The sequence below is a fragment of the Petromyzon marinus genome, chromosome 20 (genome assembly GCF_048934315.1).
Source record: "Petromyzon marinus isolate PM22_M1 ecotype Great Lakes invasive population chromosome 20, UKy_Petmar_22M1.pri1.0, whole genome shotgun sequence".
NCBI classification, from domain to species: Eukaryota; Metazoa; Chordata; class Hyperoartia; order Petromyzontiformes; family Petromyzontidae; genus Petromyzon; species Petromyzon marinus.
In genome coordinates, this window is record NC_133686.1 from 2505337 (window position 1) to 2522541 (window position 17205).

At 55.3% G+C, this 17205-nt stretch overlaps 1 protein-coding gene across 1 annotated transcript in view; it reads left to right on the plus strand.

Annotated features, from left to right (window-relative positions):
* Positions 1 to 7343: 7343 nt before the first annotated feature.
* LOC116944238 (cerebellin-1-like) overlaps positions 7344 to 17205 on the plus strand; it is a 39789-nt gene continuing 29927 nt past the window's right edge. The window contains exon 1 of the mRNA XM_032957752.2: positions 7344 to 7655. The gene's annotated coding sequence lies outside the window, so the exon portion shown is untranslated. The remainder of the gene's footprint in view (positions 7656 to 17205) is intronic.

The window sequence follows — 17205 nt, forward strand, 5'->3', positions numbered from 1 at the left end:
GTACTTTGTGTGGTTAATGCAGTACTTGATGCCTTGAACATTTTATCAATTTGGTGTTGAGATATCTCAAAACCTCCCAGTTGTATTGCCAGAAAGTGTAAAACATTTTCTTCATGTTCATACCCCCCCCCTCCCCGCATTATTAATGCATTGCGTAAAAATAACTTGGGATGCTGCCGCGTCGGTGCTAAGGTCAGCTAAGGTCAGCTAAGGTCAGCTAAGGTTAGCTAAGGTCAGCACGCCGGCCTTTCAGTTTCAATTTCATTTATTAGGTATAACCCTGTGAGCCATGCGGCTCTTGACTCGGGTGCAACCGCGACAAAACAAAAACATGAACAAGAAGAAACATCTTAAAGTGACTACACGCAACAGAAAAATCCTGGAAAAAACAGCAAAGCCTTCCAGAAAAGACACCGCATTTCAACGCTGTGCGAAATAATCCCAGTGGGATGCAAGTCAAACAATAACAACTATAAGACATGGTGCCCCTCGCTTAACAACTCTTTGCCCCAACAGTCTGTTGGAGGCTAAGGGTAGAACTTAATCTTATTGTTCCAAAAGCTGTTGCTTTTCGTTGTTGGTTGTTGTTGTTGTTGTCGTTTTCAGATTCGCGACTTTGAGCGAATGACTCGGAGGGTGGGTGGGGAGATGGGGGGTGTCTGGGGAGGAGGTGCCAGGCAAGAAGCTGCTGCTGCTGCTGCTGGTCGAGAGACGCTGCGATGAGACGCGCACTCTTTGTGTTTGTGTGTGTGCGGGAGGTCAGAACTCAATGGTGTGGGTTTCAGGGGGGGAATACAGGGGGTGGAGTGATGGGGGGCAGGGGCTGGTACAGGAAAAGGGGGGGGGGGCTGTGTGCACTACTGTGAGGTCTCCCGAATTCAGGTTTTTTGCGTGAGCAGCAATAATGTTTTTGGTGTGTATGTTGAACTTCTTCTTGGGCACCGTACGTAGCCGCCAACCCAACCACCCACCCAACCACTCACCCACCCACCCAACCACCCACCCACCCACCCAACCACCCAATCACCCACCAAACCACCCACCCACCCACCAAACCACCCACCCACCCATCACACACCTAACCACACACCCACCCAACCACCCACCCAACTACCCACCCACCCAATCACCCACCCACCCAACCACCCACCCACCCAATCACCCATCACACACCTAACCGTGTTAATCGGAGGTGCAGGAGGACGACAAACTAAACACAAAGAGCAGTCCCAAAGAAATGAGTGTTCACTCTCGTTGTGTGTGTGAGTGGCGGTTAACGTGCTGCTCGGTGAATCCGGCGACCCGGGTTCGATTCCTTCTCACGACCAATAACAGAATCGAATATTTGTACCGCTCCCCGGCCTCCCCGTGGTCGAATCAGCCCTAAAACTTGCGCATGGTGCAGTGTGTGAAAATCAGCATTGGGGAGACAAAGGCGGCCGGGTACAGTGCCGGCCATCCACCCACCCCCCTCGTGTTCCGTGTTGGCCTTTGCAGGTGCTACTCGCTAAACAGCACTTGCCCCAACAGTCTGCTAAGACTGTAGGGCGGTGGAGGGAGTAATCTTTTTACTTGTTCATAGCTGTGAAGATGCAACGTCAGATTGTGATTGACATCAATACAACAGCATCCTTTATTTAAGAACTATCTGGCAGACCGCTCTACGGCACGGAGCGATCTTTAGCGGTGCCGCCTCCTACAACAGCCACTGAGTGGCGGTGACGTCACCACGGCGCTTGTGCCAGGCTACGTATACGTTAAGGGCAACGTGAAGTGTCGAACGCCCGCTGGCAGGAGGTCACGGGACAGACCCAGCAGGTGCAATCGGTCGACTGACTGAGAGGACTGTCCGATGCACCACCTGTGCCAACTTGCTGTGTTTTAGCCACCCGGCCCATTCACACAATATTCAGCACCTCAATGACGCATGCCGATCCGTTGTATGACTTTTAAAGAATGGATCGCAACCCGCTCACTGTAGTAGCACCGATAGGCCGACGCTACGACCACACAGTTCAGACTGACAACTTAGTTGGTGATTAAGCCGTTTTATCCAGATTGTTAGGCGGTACATTTGCCATACCCTATTTTCAAAAGTGAATGTTGGTGGGCAGGTGGGTCTTTTAGTCCGGTAGGTAGTCGTGTGTGGGCAGTTGGAGGCAGTCGCCCTCCAGCAACAACGGAGGGCAGGGGACGGACGCTCACAACAACGAGCGGAGAGCCTGGCGTATAAAATAGTAGGGGGTACAGCTGGTGCATCTACCAGTCATCTCAGTCAGCCAACCTATGGGCACCTGGGTTTGTCGCAAGACCTGTCAGCGAGCCATCGACACTTCACGTGGCGCCAAAGTGCACCTAGCCTGGCACAGGCGCTGTGGTGATGTCACGGTCACTTTGTGGCGAATGGCGGCTGTGTTGGTATTGGTTTGTGTATGAGACAAGATTGATTTAACCAGATTTACACCTGGCCACAAGTTATGGGGTGCGTCTTACTTCACGAATCATCTTATGATGCGGAGAAGACGTTATTTATTTCATTCATGAAAGATAGCTCCATGGATACACGGGTGCTGTATTGTTCTCAACGTATGCAGGGCTTGCTGTTGTTGTAAGTATAAGAAGTTGTAACCCCACGTGCTTCAATAAAACGTAACGTGTGCACGTTGTTCCCGAACTGTCGTCATCACTGCTGCGTGTTATATCCCCTCGCGTTTGAGCGATGGGTTTTCTCCGGGTTCTCCCGTTTTCCTCCCACGTGGAACTCACTGGCCAAACGTCCCAAATGGAGTGGCACCCCTTCTCGACAAAGGCACCTTGAGACTCAGTGAGGCTGTCCCGTCCTTAAATCATTGTCACGGATAATCCGTGTTATAGGACGCACCCGAATCTTCCACCCAACCTCCTGTATAAATTTTGAAATAAAAAATGAAGTTGAGGGTGCGTCTTATATTCCAAACATCGCCACGAGCGAGACAAAGGCGGCCGGGCGTGGTGCTGGCCACCCAAAACTTCGTGTGCCATGCCGGCCTTCATAGGTGCTACTGGCGAACAGCACTTGCCCCAACAGTCTGCTAAGGCTATACGGAGGGGAGGGATCTTTGTCTTTGGTGTAGTAGCGCGCTGCGCTACGACCCGAATTTGATTCCCTCTCACGGCATCAACACCGGTGACGGCGATTATCTGAACCGGTCCTGGGCTGCCCCCAGGTTGAATGAGCCTCAAATGAGCACTTGGCACGGTCTCTGTGCGAGTCTATGCCACCGGTGAGACAAAGGCGGTCGGGCATGGGTGGTGCTAGCCACCCACCGACTCCCTCGTGTGCGTGGCGGCCTCAGCAGTTGCTCGCTGTTTCAAAAACAAATTCTCGGCAGACTCCATCATTAATCGATTTGGTAAATTTAATTATTTCTCGCCCGAAAGGACAATCTGTGTAGGTGGAGAGAGTTGACGGGGAGAAGAGTGAGAGGGGGGGGGGCTGGAGATTAGGGAGGCGGGGCTGGGGGGTGTAACGATGGAACCCTTTCTGCCGAATATTACCACGCCGAGTACAATGCGCAAATACGTTTAGCAGCAAAGGTCAGCCGCGTGTGTGATCAATACCGAGTAATAGTGTTCATGGCGCGGTCTGTGTGTATGTGTGTGATCGAGAGACACACACATGCGAAGACAAAGACTCCCCGTACAGTCTTAAATACTTTCGGGGCAAGTGCTGTTAGCGACGAGCACCTGTGAAGGTCGGCACGGCACACGAGGGGGTGGGTGCCCAGCATCACGCCCGGCCGCCTTTGTCTCCCGAGTGGCGATGTTTACAAACCGCATCCAGGCACACATTTTAGGCTGAGTCGACCTAGGTGAGGCCCAGGACCGGTTCATATGATCACAGCAAAAGACAACGATCCCCCACATAGCCTTTAACAGACTGTTTGGGTAAGTGCTGTAAAGAAAGAAACCGATGAAATCTAACGCGGCACAAGATGTGTATATACTGTGAGTATATGCAGACATTCCTGTGCACATACGTACGTACATTCTGATTCATAGTGAGTAGCAGGGGGTGGGTCATTATTAAACATTTATGTTGGACCTTAAAAAAGTTTTAATCAGGACCCCGGTAGCGACCCCCATCTAACATCGTTGCGATGAGGCTAACATATCACGGTCATGCATAGTACGACCACAACAAACATCCCAAATCGTGAAACGTCGTTCGCTACGTAGAGACCATCCCATTGTATCACAACAACAACCGCCGTTCGCCACAGCGCCTGTGCCAGGCTAGGTGCGCCCTGACGCGTCGAAGCTTCACAGCCGGCAGGAGGCCCCCGCGGTAGTTGCCGCACAGGTTCGCGGTTCGACTCTCGCGGCCGCCCTGGTTAACACCGCGGTGCGGTATTGAACCGCGTTCACAGGAACACTACCGCGATGTCGTTCGCACGAGCAGGCCGATGTGTGGTGTACACATGCCGGAGTCTTTCTGGCACACAACCTGCCACTCAAAGTGTCATCATCATCACCACATTAATACTCAATATAAAAAAAGAAAAATGTATACTACAGGGAGGAGAACCCCCCCCCCCCCTTTAATATATCAATATAACACAATCAAAATTTGTCAAATTAGAAAATTGCACCCAAAATTACTCAGTTGGAACTGTACAGAGCATCAATTATCGCCCCCTAATACTGGCAAATTAACCCCCCGCCCCGGTCAACCTTGTGAATGATACTCATCGTTGTCTCACGCGTTCTCACCTGCTTCCTCAAAATATACTTGAGACCCGAATTCACCCACACGCCAACTCACGCAGCCACTCAATTGCTCATTCACCAACTCACTCAGCCACTCATTCACTCACTCATAACTCACGCACTTCATTTACCCATTCACCCTCTCGTTCTTCCATTCATTGTCTCACTCGTTCGCCCATTCACCCACCCACTCACACACCCACCCATTCACCAACTCACTCAGCCACTCACTCGCTCACTCAGAGGTCCCACTCATTCACTCACTCGAGAAACCTCACCCACTCAACTCGTTCATCCATTCACCGACCCGCCCACTCACTCACTCACCCAGGTGACTCTTGCGAGTGAGACTATACCCGGGCCTCTCGCGATCTCATCTGCCCACGCAAAGTCGACTTGGAATCCCTTTGACAGCAGCAAAATGATTGCAGAGCGCGCGTGTGCACGCTTCGTTGACTGACAGCAGGCGGCGCTCCCGTGTCGCTATGAGCGGCGGTCTCTCCCCGGAGATTCACCTCCCCCTACCTCCCCCTCCCCTCCCCCTCCCCTCCCCCTCCCCCTCCCCCTCCCCTCCCCTCCCCCTCCCCCTCCCCCTCCCCCTCCCCTCCCCTCCCCCTCCCCCTCCCCTCCCCCTCCCCCTCCCCTCCCCCTCCCCTCCCCCTCCACCTCCCCCTCCCCTCCACCTCCCCCTCCCCTCCACCTCCCGCTCATCCTCCCGCCTCTTAGAACCAGCCCCATCCCTACCCCTCCCCTCTTGTAGGACGCGCTTCTCCACCCAACAGACGGATATCAGTATCATCCATGGTCTGTCCACTGCTGGATGGGCAAGGGCTGGACGAATTAAATGTGTACAGACAAATGCGGCGCGGAGTGGTGCTGGCTACGCTACACCGCCACCATCGCCCTTGTTACGCCGTGCCGGTCTTATCTGGACGTCTGTGAAAAAAAAGAGCTTTATAGCTCATCGGATTCCTCCAGTGTAAATACATATTCTGATTTTGATCTAATAGGTGTTCGCCAACAGCACTTACTCCGATAGCCTTTGAAGGATGTGGGAGGCGATCTTCGTCTTTGTGTGCGTGTGTGGAAATTTGATTTGCAATATTATCATCATCAGCAGTAGTAGCAGTAGCAGCAGCCTTGGTCAATCCACTGCTGGATGAAGGTCTTCCGTTAAAGCGGCTACCGCCACTCCTCGCGATCCTGAGATAGCAACAATCCAGCCAGCATGCGAGCTGATTTAATAGCTCCGTCTCCACGGACACAGCCCTTTGGGGACTAATTAAGTGAGGGGTGGGGCAGGGCAGACAATGGAGGCGGGGGTTGGGGGCGGGGGATGGGGGGGGGCACGTAGCCGGGCTGGGCAGACAATGGGGGGGAGGGTGAGGACGAGGGTGGGGGGGACGCATGGGTAGGTGAATGCTGGGTGAGTGACATGGATTGGGTGGATTCGCGTGGTTCGGGCGCGTGAGCGGCTATGCGTGTGGTGGGTTTGTTCGTCGCTTCGGCGTGCGGTTTGATTCAGAGGTAGTTTGACAAGCGGATGGTCGTGCGGATTGGTCGATGTTTAGGAGGTTGGGTTGGTGCTTTCGGGGCTGGATGGGGGTGGGGGTTTTTTAATTGGGTAGGGGGTTGGTCCTGTCGTGGGACGGATGGTTGAGTTTCTCGGTGGGTGGTTTGTTGAGTGGGTGGTTCATTGGCTATGTGGCTAGTTAGGTGGGTGATGCGTTGGGTGGGCGGTTAATTGGGTGGCGGGTTCGTTGGGTAGATGGTTTGTTGGGTGGCTGTTTAGTTGGGTGGTTAGTTGGGTAGGCGGTAAGTTGGGTGGGTGGTTAGTTGGGTGGGTGTTTAGTTAGGTGGTTAGATGGGTGGTTAGTTGGGTGGGTGTTTAGTTGGGTGGTTATTTGGGTGGTTAGTTGGGTGGGTGTTTAGTTAGGTGGTTAGATGGGTGGTTAGTTGGGTGGGTGTTTAGTTGGGTGGTTATTTGGGTGGTTAGTTGGGTGGGTGTTTAGTTAGGTGGTTAGATGGGTGGTTAGTTGGGTGGGTGTTTAGTTAGGTGGTTGGATGGGTGGTTAGTTGCGTGGTTAGTTGGGTGGTTAGTTGGGTCGGTGGTTAAGTTGGGTAGGCAATTAGTTGGGTGGGTGGTTAGTTGGGTGGGTGATTAGTGGGGTGGGAATTTAGCAGGGCGGACGGTTAGTTGAGTGAGTGGTTCATTTGCTATGCGGCTTGATAGGTGAGTGATTAGTTGGGAGGGTGGTCAGGTGGGTGGATGGCGAAGTGGTTGTGTGTGTGGGATTATGGGGAGCGGTAGTGTAGCGGTTAGCGCGCTGTGGTACGAACCTGGCGACCTTGGTTCGATTCCCGCTAACGGCCAACACCAGGGACGATTATTCGAACCGGTTCTGGGCCTCCGCTAGGTCGACTCAGCATCAAATGAGTATCTGGCGCGGTGTGCAAACATCGTCACTGGGGAGACAAAGGCGGCCGGGCGTGGTGTTGGCCACCCACTCCCTCGTGTGCCGTGCCGGCCTTCATAGGTGCTCGCTAACAGCACTTGCCCCAGCAGTCTGTCAAAGCCATAAGGGGGATCTTTATCTTTGGGGTTAAACCAAGAGGGCGTTTCCACAGAATGACGGTCGAATCGGGTTGCATCCCCCTCCTTCCTCCTCCTCCGCCATCCCTGTCCCCTCATCCCCCCCCCCTCCCTCGCTGTCGGACACGCGAGAGGTGTAGACGCTTCTGTCGGCTTTGCCCTCCTCGCATGCCGATGCCGCTGCCGATGCTGCGATAGCTCCCGGGCGCCGTGACGAGGAGTCGTACACAAAGTCACCGACACCCGCCCGGCTTCCCTGACGATGCCACCGTCCGAGCAGAATCGGCCCGCCTCACCCTCCTCACCCCTGTCGGTGAGCAGTGATTGCCGTCCGCTACTCACCACCCACACCACAACTCACCGTTGCCCATCTCAGATTCGCTGCCCCGGTCATCACCCGCCCAGCCACCTCGCGCGCTCAACTCGCCGATGCTGCTCTGCTCACCCAAACTCAGCATCCGTTCATCCGGTTCATCGCTAGTGACCCGCTCACCACTACTCACCCGCTCACCACTACTCACCCCCTCTCCCCTACTCGCCACTCACCGCTACTCTCCACTCACCGCTACTCACCACTCACCGCTACTCTCCACTCACCACTACTCACCACTCTCCCCTACTCTCCACTGACCGCTACACTCCACTCACCACTACTCACCACTCACCACTACTCTCCACTCACCACTACTCACCACTCTCCCCTACTCTCCACTCACCTCAACTATCCACTCACCACTACTCACCACTCACCACTACTCTCCACTGACCGCTACACTCCACTCACCACTACTCACCACTCACCACTACTCTCCACTCACCACTACACTCCACTCACCACTACTCACCACTCACCGCTACACTCCACTCACCGCTACACTCCACTCACCACTACTCTCCACTCACCACTACTCTCCACTCACCACTACACTCCACTCACCGCTACACTCCACTCACCACTACACTCCACTCACCACTACTCACCACTCACCACTACTCTCCGCTCAACCGCTACTCTCAAATCCCACTCCCTCGTGGTCTCGACCAGGGCACACGCGTTGGTAATCGTCCATTGCCACACACGTGCCCCTGTGCTCTCATGTTCTCGACTTCTGCCGTTGCGACCACGCACGGATGAGCTGTAGCCCGCAGTCTTCATCTTGACGACGGTGCTGCTGCTGGCGATGATGAGGAGTCTCATTACCATCGATCGTGGTGGTAGTGGTGGTTCATCTTTCTGATGATGAGTGTGGACGCGATTATCGTGATGGTCGTTGTGGTAGTGATAATGGTGGTGGTTATTAGTCACGATAATTGTGGTTATCATGGTGATAGTGGTGTTGGTGGTGGTGATGATGATGCTGGTAGCTATAGTGGTGGTGATAGTGGTGGTGGTAGTTGTGATGATGCTGGTAGTGATGAAGGCAATGCTTATCATGATGATGGTGGTGGGTGATAGCGGTTTTGGTGGTAACAATGGTAATTGTGATGAAGATCGTGGTGGTGGTGGCGGTGATGGTGATAGTGGTGGTGATCATAGTGGTGATTATTATCATCATGACGATGATTGTGGTGGTAGTGGTGGTCGTAGACTGCAAAGACCCAAACGAACGTGGCCATGCCACGGTACTAATTCATCCGCAGTTCGCCGACCAATCCCAGTGGGATCGGTTCGCCCGAGCGAGCTGTTGCACTGTTGTGCGGCTAGGGATAGCAGCGGTAGTGGTGGTGGTGGGAGCGCTGATTAATTACACATTGATGAGATGCGGGCATCCGAAGATGCGCGCGTGTTGGAAAGCGTGTTCCAGAAATGCATGCGGGTTGTTGTCTTTCCCCCATTCCCCAAAACATTGATGTTGTTGTTGTTGTTGTCAGAAACGACTCGAACCGGTCAGAGTCCAAACATCTTCCAGTTTTTCATATATATAAAGGTCGCACTTGTTATGAAGGTCGCACTCGTTATCAAGTTGCTTGCCGCGAATGAACTGCGGTTCCTCGCTGATCTCGCTCAAGGAGCGTAAGCCATCGCGGCTGTGGCAGCAACGCGGAGCCATCGGACAAAGACGGCCACCGCTTTCAGATGCGCTTCTGCGGCCGTCTGGAACGCTCTTTCCCTCCGATATTAGGAAGCCACTGGGACCTGTCCAACCATTAAATCGTCATCTAGATTGGAAACTCATTTCGTTAGTACTGGCCTTTTGTGTTTAGTTTAACACGTAGTGCTTTCGCGATCAATATCATCCATAACAGAGGTTTTTTTGGGTGAGAATCGCGTCAATATGGAAATGTGTCGTTAAACCCGCCACCACCCGACACAGCCAACTCGCAAGGGTTGTCACGTAACAGAACGTGGCCAATTCGTCACGAGTACAGCACACCGGTGGGTTGGAGAGCCAAGCCCCAACATTTACAATCCGAGTAACGACGTTGTGTTTAGTTTGTCGTGTTTAGTTCGTCGCCCTTCCCCTGCACCTCCGATCATGACGGCTGGACGTGCACGGCGCTAATGAAGTTCTGCATGCGTGCAGTTTCCGAGGGACAGGCACCACGAGTCGGGCAGTAGCGGTGTCTCGGCAGTGCGCGCATCTGTGAGCAACAGCGCATCTCGTCATCTGGCAGTTACGCTTGTGTGTGTGTGTGTCTTCTCGTAGGTCGACTCAGCCTCAAATGAGTAGCAGGTGCGCTGTGCAAACATCGCCACTGGGGAGACAAAGGCGGCCGGGCGTGGTGCTGGCCACTCAACCCCTCGTGTGCCGTGCCGGCCTTCATAGCTACTCGCTAACAGCACTTGCCCCAACAGTCTGTTAAGCCAATGCGGGGGATCTTTGTCTACGTCTCGTATTGCGAGGAACGGTAGTGTCGCGGTTAGCGCTACGAACCCCAGCGAACGACTTTGATTCCCGCTCACAGCGCGAAGTCGATGACGAATATCTGAACCGATATTGGGTCTCACCTAGGTCGACTCGGCCTTAAATGAGTACTTAGTGTGGTGTGTGAACATCAGAATTGGGGAAACAAAGGCGGCCGGGATGCGTCTCGGTCTTACTCATGAACACACGGAAACGCGCCGCCCCGATGGGTAACACACAGCCACACGGACGCACACATAGACAAAGATTCCCCCTATGTATAGCCTTCACAGACTGTTCTGGCAAGTGCTGTTAGTGAGCACTTATGAAGGCCGGGACGGCACACGTGGTGGTGATTAGCCAGCACCACGCCCGTGGAATCTTTCCACATCGTGGGAATCTTTCCACATCGTACCAGATAATAATTTGAAGCCGATCCGTCCAGGACCGGTTCAGATTATTGTCACCGATCTTTGGCCGTGAGCGGGAATCAAACTCGGGTCGTCGGATTCATAGCGACGCGACCGCACCCACACACGCACAGGAGCACACAGACGGAGACAAACACCCGCCTCATAGAATTCACATACCGTTCGGGGCAAGTGCTGTTAGCGAACGCCGATGAAGGGAAACACGCGACTATCACCTCGCCAGGCCGCCTTTGTCTCCCCAGTGGTGATATGTACACACCGCAACAGGTACTGCTTTGAGGTTGAGTCAACCTAGGGGTAACCAAGCATTGGTTCAGATATCAATCGCCACCAAATGTAAAGCCGTGGTCTGGAATACACACAGGTGACACGCGGTCTCACACAGCTGACACGCGGTGCCACACAGCTGCCACGCGGTCTCACACAGCTGGCACGTGGTGTCACACAGCTGACACGCGGTCTCACACAGCTGGCACGCGGTGCCACACAGTTGACACGCGGTGCCACACAGCTGACACGCGGTCTCACACAGCTGACACGCGGTCTCACACAGCTGACACGCGGTCTCACACAGCTGACACGCGGTGTCACACAGCTGACACGCGGTGCCACACAGCTGACACGCGGTCTCACACAGCTGACACGTGGTCTCACACAGCTGGCACGAGGTGTCACACAGCTGACACGTGGTCTCACACAGCTGACACGTGGTCTCACACAGCTGACACGCGGTCTCACACAGCTGACACGCGGTGTCACACAGCTGACACGCGGTCTCACACAGCTGACACGAGGTGCCACACAGCTGACACGCTGTCTCACACAGCTGACACGCGGTGTCACACAGCTGACACGCGGTGCCACACAGCTGACACGCGGTCTCACACAGCTGACACGTGGTCTCACACAGCTGGCACGAGGTGTCACACAGCTGACACGTGGTCTCACACAGCTGACACGTGGTCTCACACAGCTGACACGCGGTCTCACACAGCTGACACGCGGTGTCACACAGCTGACAGGCGGTCTCACACAGCTGACACGCGGTCTCACACAGCTGACACGCGGTTTCACACAGCTGACACGCGGTGTCACACAGCTGACACGCGGTGCCACACAGCTGACACGCGGTCTCACACAGCTGACACGTGGTCTCACACAGCTAGCACGAGGTGTCACACAGCTGACACGTAGTCTCACACAGCTGACACGTGGTCTCACACAGCTGACACGCGGTCTCACACAGCTGACACGCGGTGTCACACAGCTGACACGCGGTGCCACACAGCTGACACGCGGTCTCACACAGCTGACACGTGGTCTCACACAGCTGGCACGAGGTGTCACACAGCTGGCACGAGGTGCCACACAGCTGACACGGGGTGCCACACAGCTGACACGTGGTGTCACACAGCTGACACGTGGTGTCACACAGCTGACACGAGGTGCCACACAGCTGACACGGGGTGCCACACAGCTGACACGTGGTGTCACACAGCTGACACGTGGTGTCACTCAGCTGACACGTGGTGCCACACAGCTGACACGTGGTGTCACACAGCTGACACGCGGTCTCACACAGCTGACACGCGGTGTCACACAGCTGGCACGCGGTGTCACACATCTGGCACGAGGTGCCACACAGCTGACACGGGGTGCCACACAGCTGACACGTGGTGTCACACAGCTGACACGAGGTGTCACACAGCTGACACGGGGTGCCACACAGCTGACACGTGGTGTCACACAGCTGACACGTGGTGCCACACAGCTGGCACGAGGTGCCACACAGCTGACACGGGGTGCCACACATTTGACACGCGGTGTCACACAGCTGACACGTGGTGCCACACAGCTGACACGTGGTGTCACACAGCTGACATGCGGTGCCACACAGCTGACACGCGGTCTCACACAGCTGACACGCGGTGTCACACAGCTGACACGTGGTGTCACACAGCTGACACGTGGTGTCACTCAGCTGACACGTGGTGCCACACAGCTGACACGTGGTGTCACACAGCTGACACGCGGTCTCACACAGCTGACACGCGGTGTCACACAGCTGGCACGCGGTGTCACACAGCTGGCACGAGGTGCCACACAGCTGACACGGGGTGCCACACAGCTGACACGTGGTGTCACACAGCTGACACGGGGTGCCACACAGCTGACACGTGGTGTCACACAGCTGACACGGGGTGTCACACAGCTGACACGTGGTGTCACACAGCTGACACGTGGTGCCACACAGCTGACACGTGGTGTCACACAGCTGACACGCGGTCTCACACAGCTGACACGCGGTGTCACACAGCTGGCACGCGGTGTCACACATCTGGCACGAGGTGCCACACAGCTGACACGGGGTGCCACACAGCTGACACGTGGTGTCACACAGCTGACACGTGGTGTCACACAGCTGACACGAGGTGTCACACAGCTGACACGGGGTGCCACACAGCTGACACGTGGTGTCACACAGCTGACACGTGGTGCCACACAGCTGGCACGAGGTGCCACACAGCTGACACGGGGTGCCACACATTTGACACGCGGTGTCACACAGCTGACACGTGGTGCCACACAGCTGACACGTGGTGTCACACAGCTGACATGCGGTGCCACACAGCTGACACGCGGTCTCACACAGCTGACACGTGGTGTCACACAGCTGACACGTGGTGTCACACAGCTGACACGCTGTGCCACACAGCTGACACGCGGTGCCACACAGCTGACACGCGGTGTCACACAGTTGACACACGGTCTCACACAGCTGACACACGGTCTCACACAGCTGACACGCGGTGCCACACAGCTGACACGTGGTGCCACACAGCTGACACGTGGTGCCACACAGCTGACACGTGGTGCCACACAGCTGACACGCGGTCTCACACAGCTGGCACGCGGTGCCACACAGCTGACACGCGGTCTCACACAGCTGGCACGCGGTGCCACACAGCTGACACGCGGTGCCACACAGCTGACACGCGGTCTCACACAGCTGACACGCGGTGCCACACAGCTGACACGCAGTGTCACACAGCTGACACGCGGTGCCACACAGCTGACACGCGGTCTCACACAGCTGGCACGCGGTGCCACACAGCTGACACGCGGTGCCACACAGCTGACACGAGGTGCCACACAGCTGACACGCGGTGCCACACAGCTGACACGCGGTGCCACACAGCTGACACGCGGTCTCACACAGCTGACACGCGGTCTCACACAGCTGGTACGCGGTGTCACACAGCTGGCACGCGGTGCCACACAGCTGACACGCGGTCTCACACAGCTGACCGCCACCACCCGCTCGCCACTAGTCGATTCGCCGTTCATTTTCTCGCGGATTCGGCGCGGCCGTCTGTCGCGGACACTCAATAATGTAACGAGAAGTGAATGCGCTGCCCCGAATCCGTGTCTCCCGCATCGCCAAATGACAGAGAGCCTCCCTCGTGTCTATATACACACACACACACACGTTGCTTTTATTTTTCTATTTTGTGTTACACACAGCCCAACAAATGGGCGAATAGAGCGACTGGTGTCAATGCGAACGTGAAATAAGCGAGCGGTTTGGAGTGAGCAGAATAGAGTAATTGGTGTAGAGTGGTTGGTGCAGAGTTGTTTGTGTAGAGTGGTTTTTGTAGAGTGGTTGGTGCAGAGTTGTTGGTGTAGAGTGGTTGGTGTAAAGTGGTTGGTGTAGAGTGGTTGGTGTAGAGTGGTTGGTGTAAAGTGGTTGGTGTAGAGTGGTTAGTGTAGAGTGGTTGTTGTCGAGTGGTTGGTGTAAAGTGGTTGGTGTAGGGTTGTTGGTGTAGGGTGGTTGGTGTAGAGTGGTTGGTGTAAAGTGGTTGGTGTAGAGTGGTTAGTGTAGAGTAATTGGTGTAGAGTGGTTGGTGTAGGGTTGTTGGTGTTGGGTGGTTGGTGTAGAGTGGTTGGTGTTGGGTGGTTGGTGTAGGGTGGTTGGTGTAAAGTGGTTGGTGTAGAGTGGTTGGTGTTGGGTGGTTGGTGTAGGGTGGTTGGTGTAGAGTGGTTGGTGTAGAGTGGTTGGTGTAGAGTGGTTGGTGTAGAGTGGTTGGTGTAGAGTGGTTGGTGTAGAGTGGTTGGTGTAGAGTGGTTGGTGTAGAGTGGTTGATGTTGAGTGGTTGGTGTAGGGTGGTTGGTGTAGGGTGGTTGGTGTAGAGTGGTTGGTGTAGAGTGGTTGGTGTAGGGTGGTTGGTGTAGAGTGGTTGGTGTAGGGTGGTTGGTGTAGAGTGGTTGGTGTAAAGTGGTTGGTGTTGGGTGGTTGGTGTAGAGTGGTTGGTGTAGAGCAGTTGGTGTAGGGTGGTTGGTGTTGGGTGGTTGGTGTAGAGTGGTTGGTGTAGGGTGGTTGGTGTAGAGTGGTTGGTGTAGAGTGGTTGGTGTAGAGTGGTTGGTGTAGGGTTGTTGGTGTAGAGTGGTTGGTGTAGGGTGGTTGGTGTAAAGTGGTTGGTGTAGAGTAATTGGTGTTTGGTGGTTGGTGTAGAGTGGTTGGTGTAGAGTGGTTGGTGTAGGGTGGTTGGTGTAGAGTGGTTGGTGTAGAGTGGTTGGTGTAGAGTGGTTAGTGTAGAGTGGTTGTTGTAGAGTGGTTGGTGTAAAGTGGTTGGTGTAGAGTGGTTGGTAAAGTTCAAATCTTAGTTAGCGAAGGAGTGGGGGGGGGGGGGGGGGTGGGGGGTGTTGACTCAGCCCATCATCTCTACGGGGTGTGTACAAATGGTACCACTTTGTGAAGAAGTCAACATTGGTTGTCCGATGGAGATATGCGACCCAGCTGTAGGAATGTGGAATTTCCACGACTGGTTCAATCAAGGCTGTCAACATGCCATGAGCACCAGCACATCAAAGCTCGTTTGAGCAAAAACCTGCGACACGGGGAAACAGGGGATACGACACAGGGGGGATAGGGGACAAGGGGGGGGGGCAGGGGACACGACACGGGGGGGATAGGGGACAAGGGGGGGGGGGGCAGGGGACACGACAAGGGGGGGGGCAGGGGACACGACACGGGGGGGGGGGGGAGGGGCCACGTATGTCCCCAGCACCACCGCGTGTCGAGTTCGAGTTCCGCTCTTGACGCGCGCGGTTCCCCGCAGGGATTCTTTGCGCTTTGTTCCAGTTGGAGGCCGGGAGGAGGGGGGGGTGAGACTAATAAACCCGAACAGGCCACGTGCATAGCCACCACCACCACCACAACCACCACAACCACCACAACCACCACCGCCACGAGCAGCACCCGGCCAGACGGGGATGTTGATTGCGGACAAACGTGAACCGGAGATGGAGCGATCCGATCAATTTCATTCGCGGCAGCGAAATGACCGGCTGGACGGATAGTGGCATCGCAGGACCGTGAGAGAAGGTGATGGCGGGGATAGGCCTTCATCCAGCAGTGGATTTACCATGGCACATGCTGCTGCTGCTGCTGATGGTGGTGGTGAGTTACGTGGGGAGCGGTAGTGCAACGGTTATCACGCTGCTGTTACGAACCTGGCGACCCAAGTTCGATTCCCGCTCATGGTTACCACCAGTGACGATTATCTGAATTGGTCGTGGGCCACATCTCAGTAGACTCAGCCTCAAATGAGTACTCGGTGCGGTTCGTAAACATGGCCACTGGGGAAACAAAGACGGCCGGACGGGTCACCCATGCCCACCGTGCGCCGTGCCGGCCTTCATAGGTGCCACTCGTGAACAGCACTTGCCCCAATAGTCTGTTTGAGGCTGCACCACCGCTGTACGAACGACTCCCGGCTCCTGCGATGTAACGATCCACCTGTCACCGAGCGCACGAGCTGGTTTCGTCGCTCCGTCTCCGCGGAGGAAGTGCCTTTCCACGCCGTCGTTCCATCGCCGTCACTATGAATCGCGCACTCGAGTTGCATCCAGGAATTGAACCTCCGGCTCGCCGCAGTAAAATAAATAAAAAGGATCCTCGTAAAAATGCTACGTTTGGAGTTCCGAACAAGGACAACAGCGGGCAGGGTTGTCTGCTCGGTGCTCAAGGTCTGAAGAGCACACACGGGTACACACACAGGGGTACACACACACACACGGGTACACACACAGGGGTACACACACACACGGGTACACACACAGGGGTACACACACACACGGGTACACACACAGGGGTACACACACACACACGGGTACGCACACAGGGGTACACACACACACACACGGGTACACACACACACACGGGTACACACACACACGGGTTCACACACACACGGGTACACACACACGGGCACACACACACGGGTACACACACACACACGGGCACACACACACACAGGGGTACACACACACACGGGTACACACACACACAGGTACACACACACGGGTACACACACACGGGCACACACACAAACGGGTACACACACACGGGCACACACACGGACACACACACACACGGGTACACACACACACACGGGCACACACACACGGGTACACACACACAGGTACACTTGTTGGTACGCACGTCTCTGTGTGTGTGTGCGTGTCTGGGGAGCGGTGGCGCAGTGGTTAGCGCACTGCGGTACGAACGGGGCGAGCCGAGTTA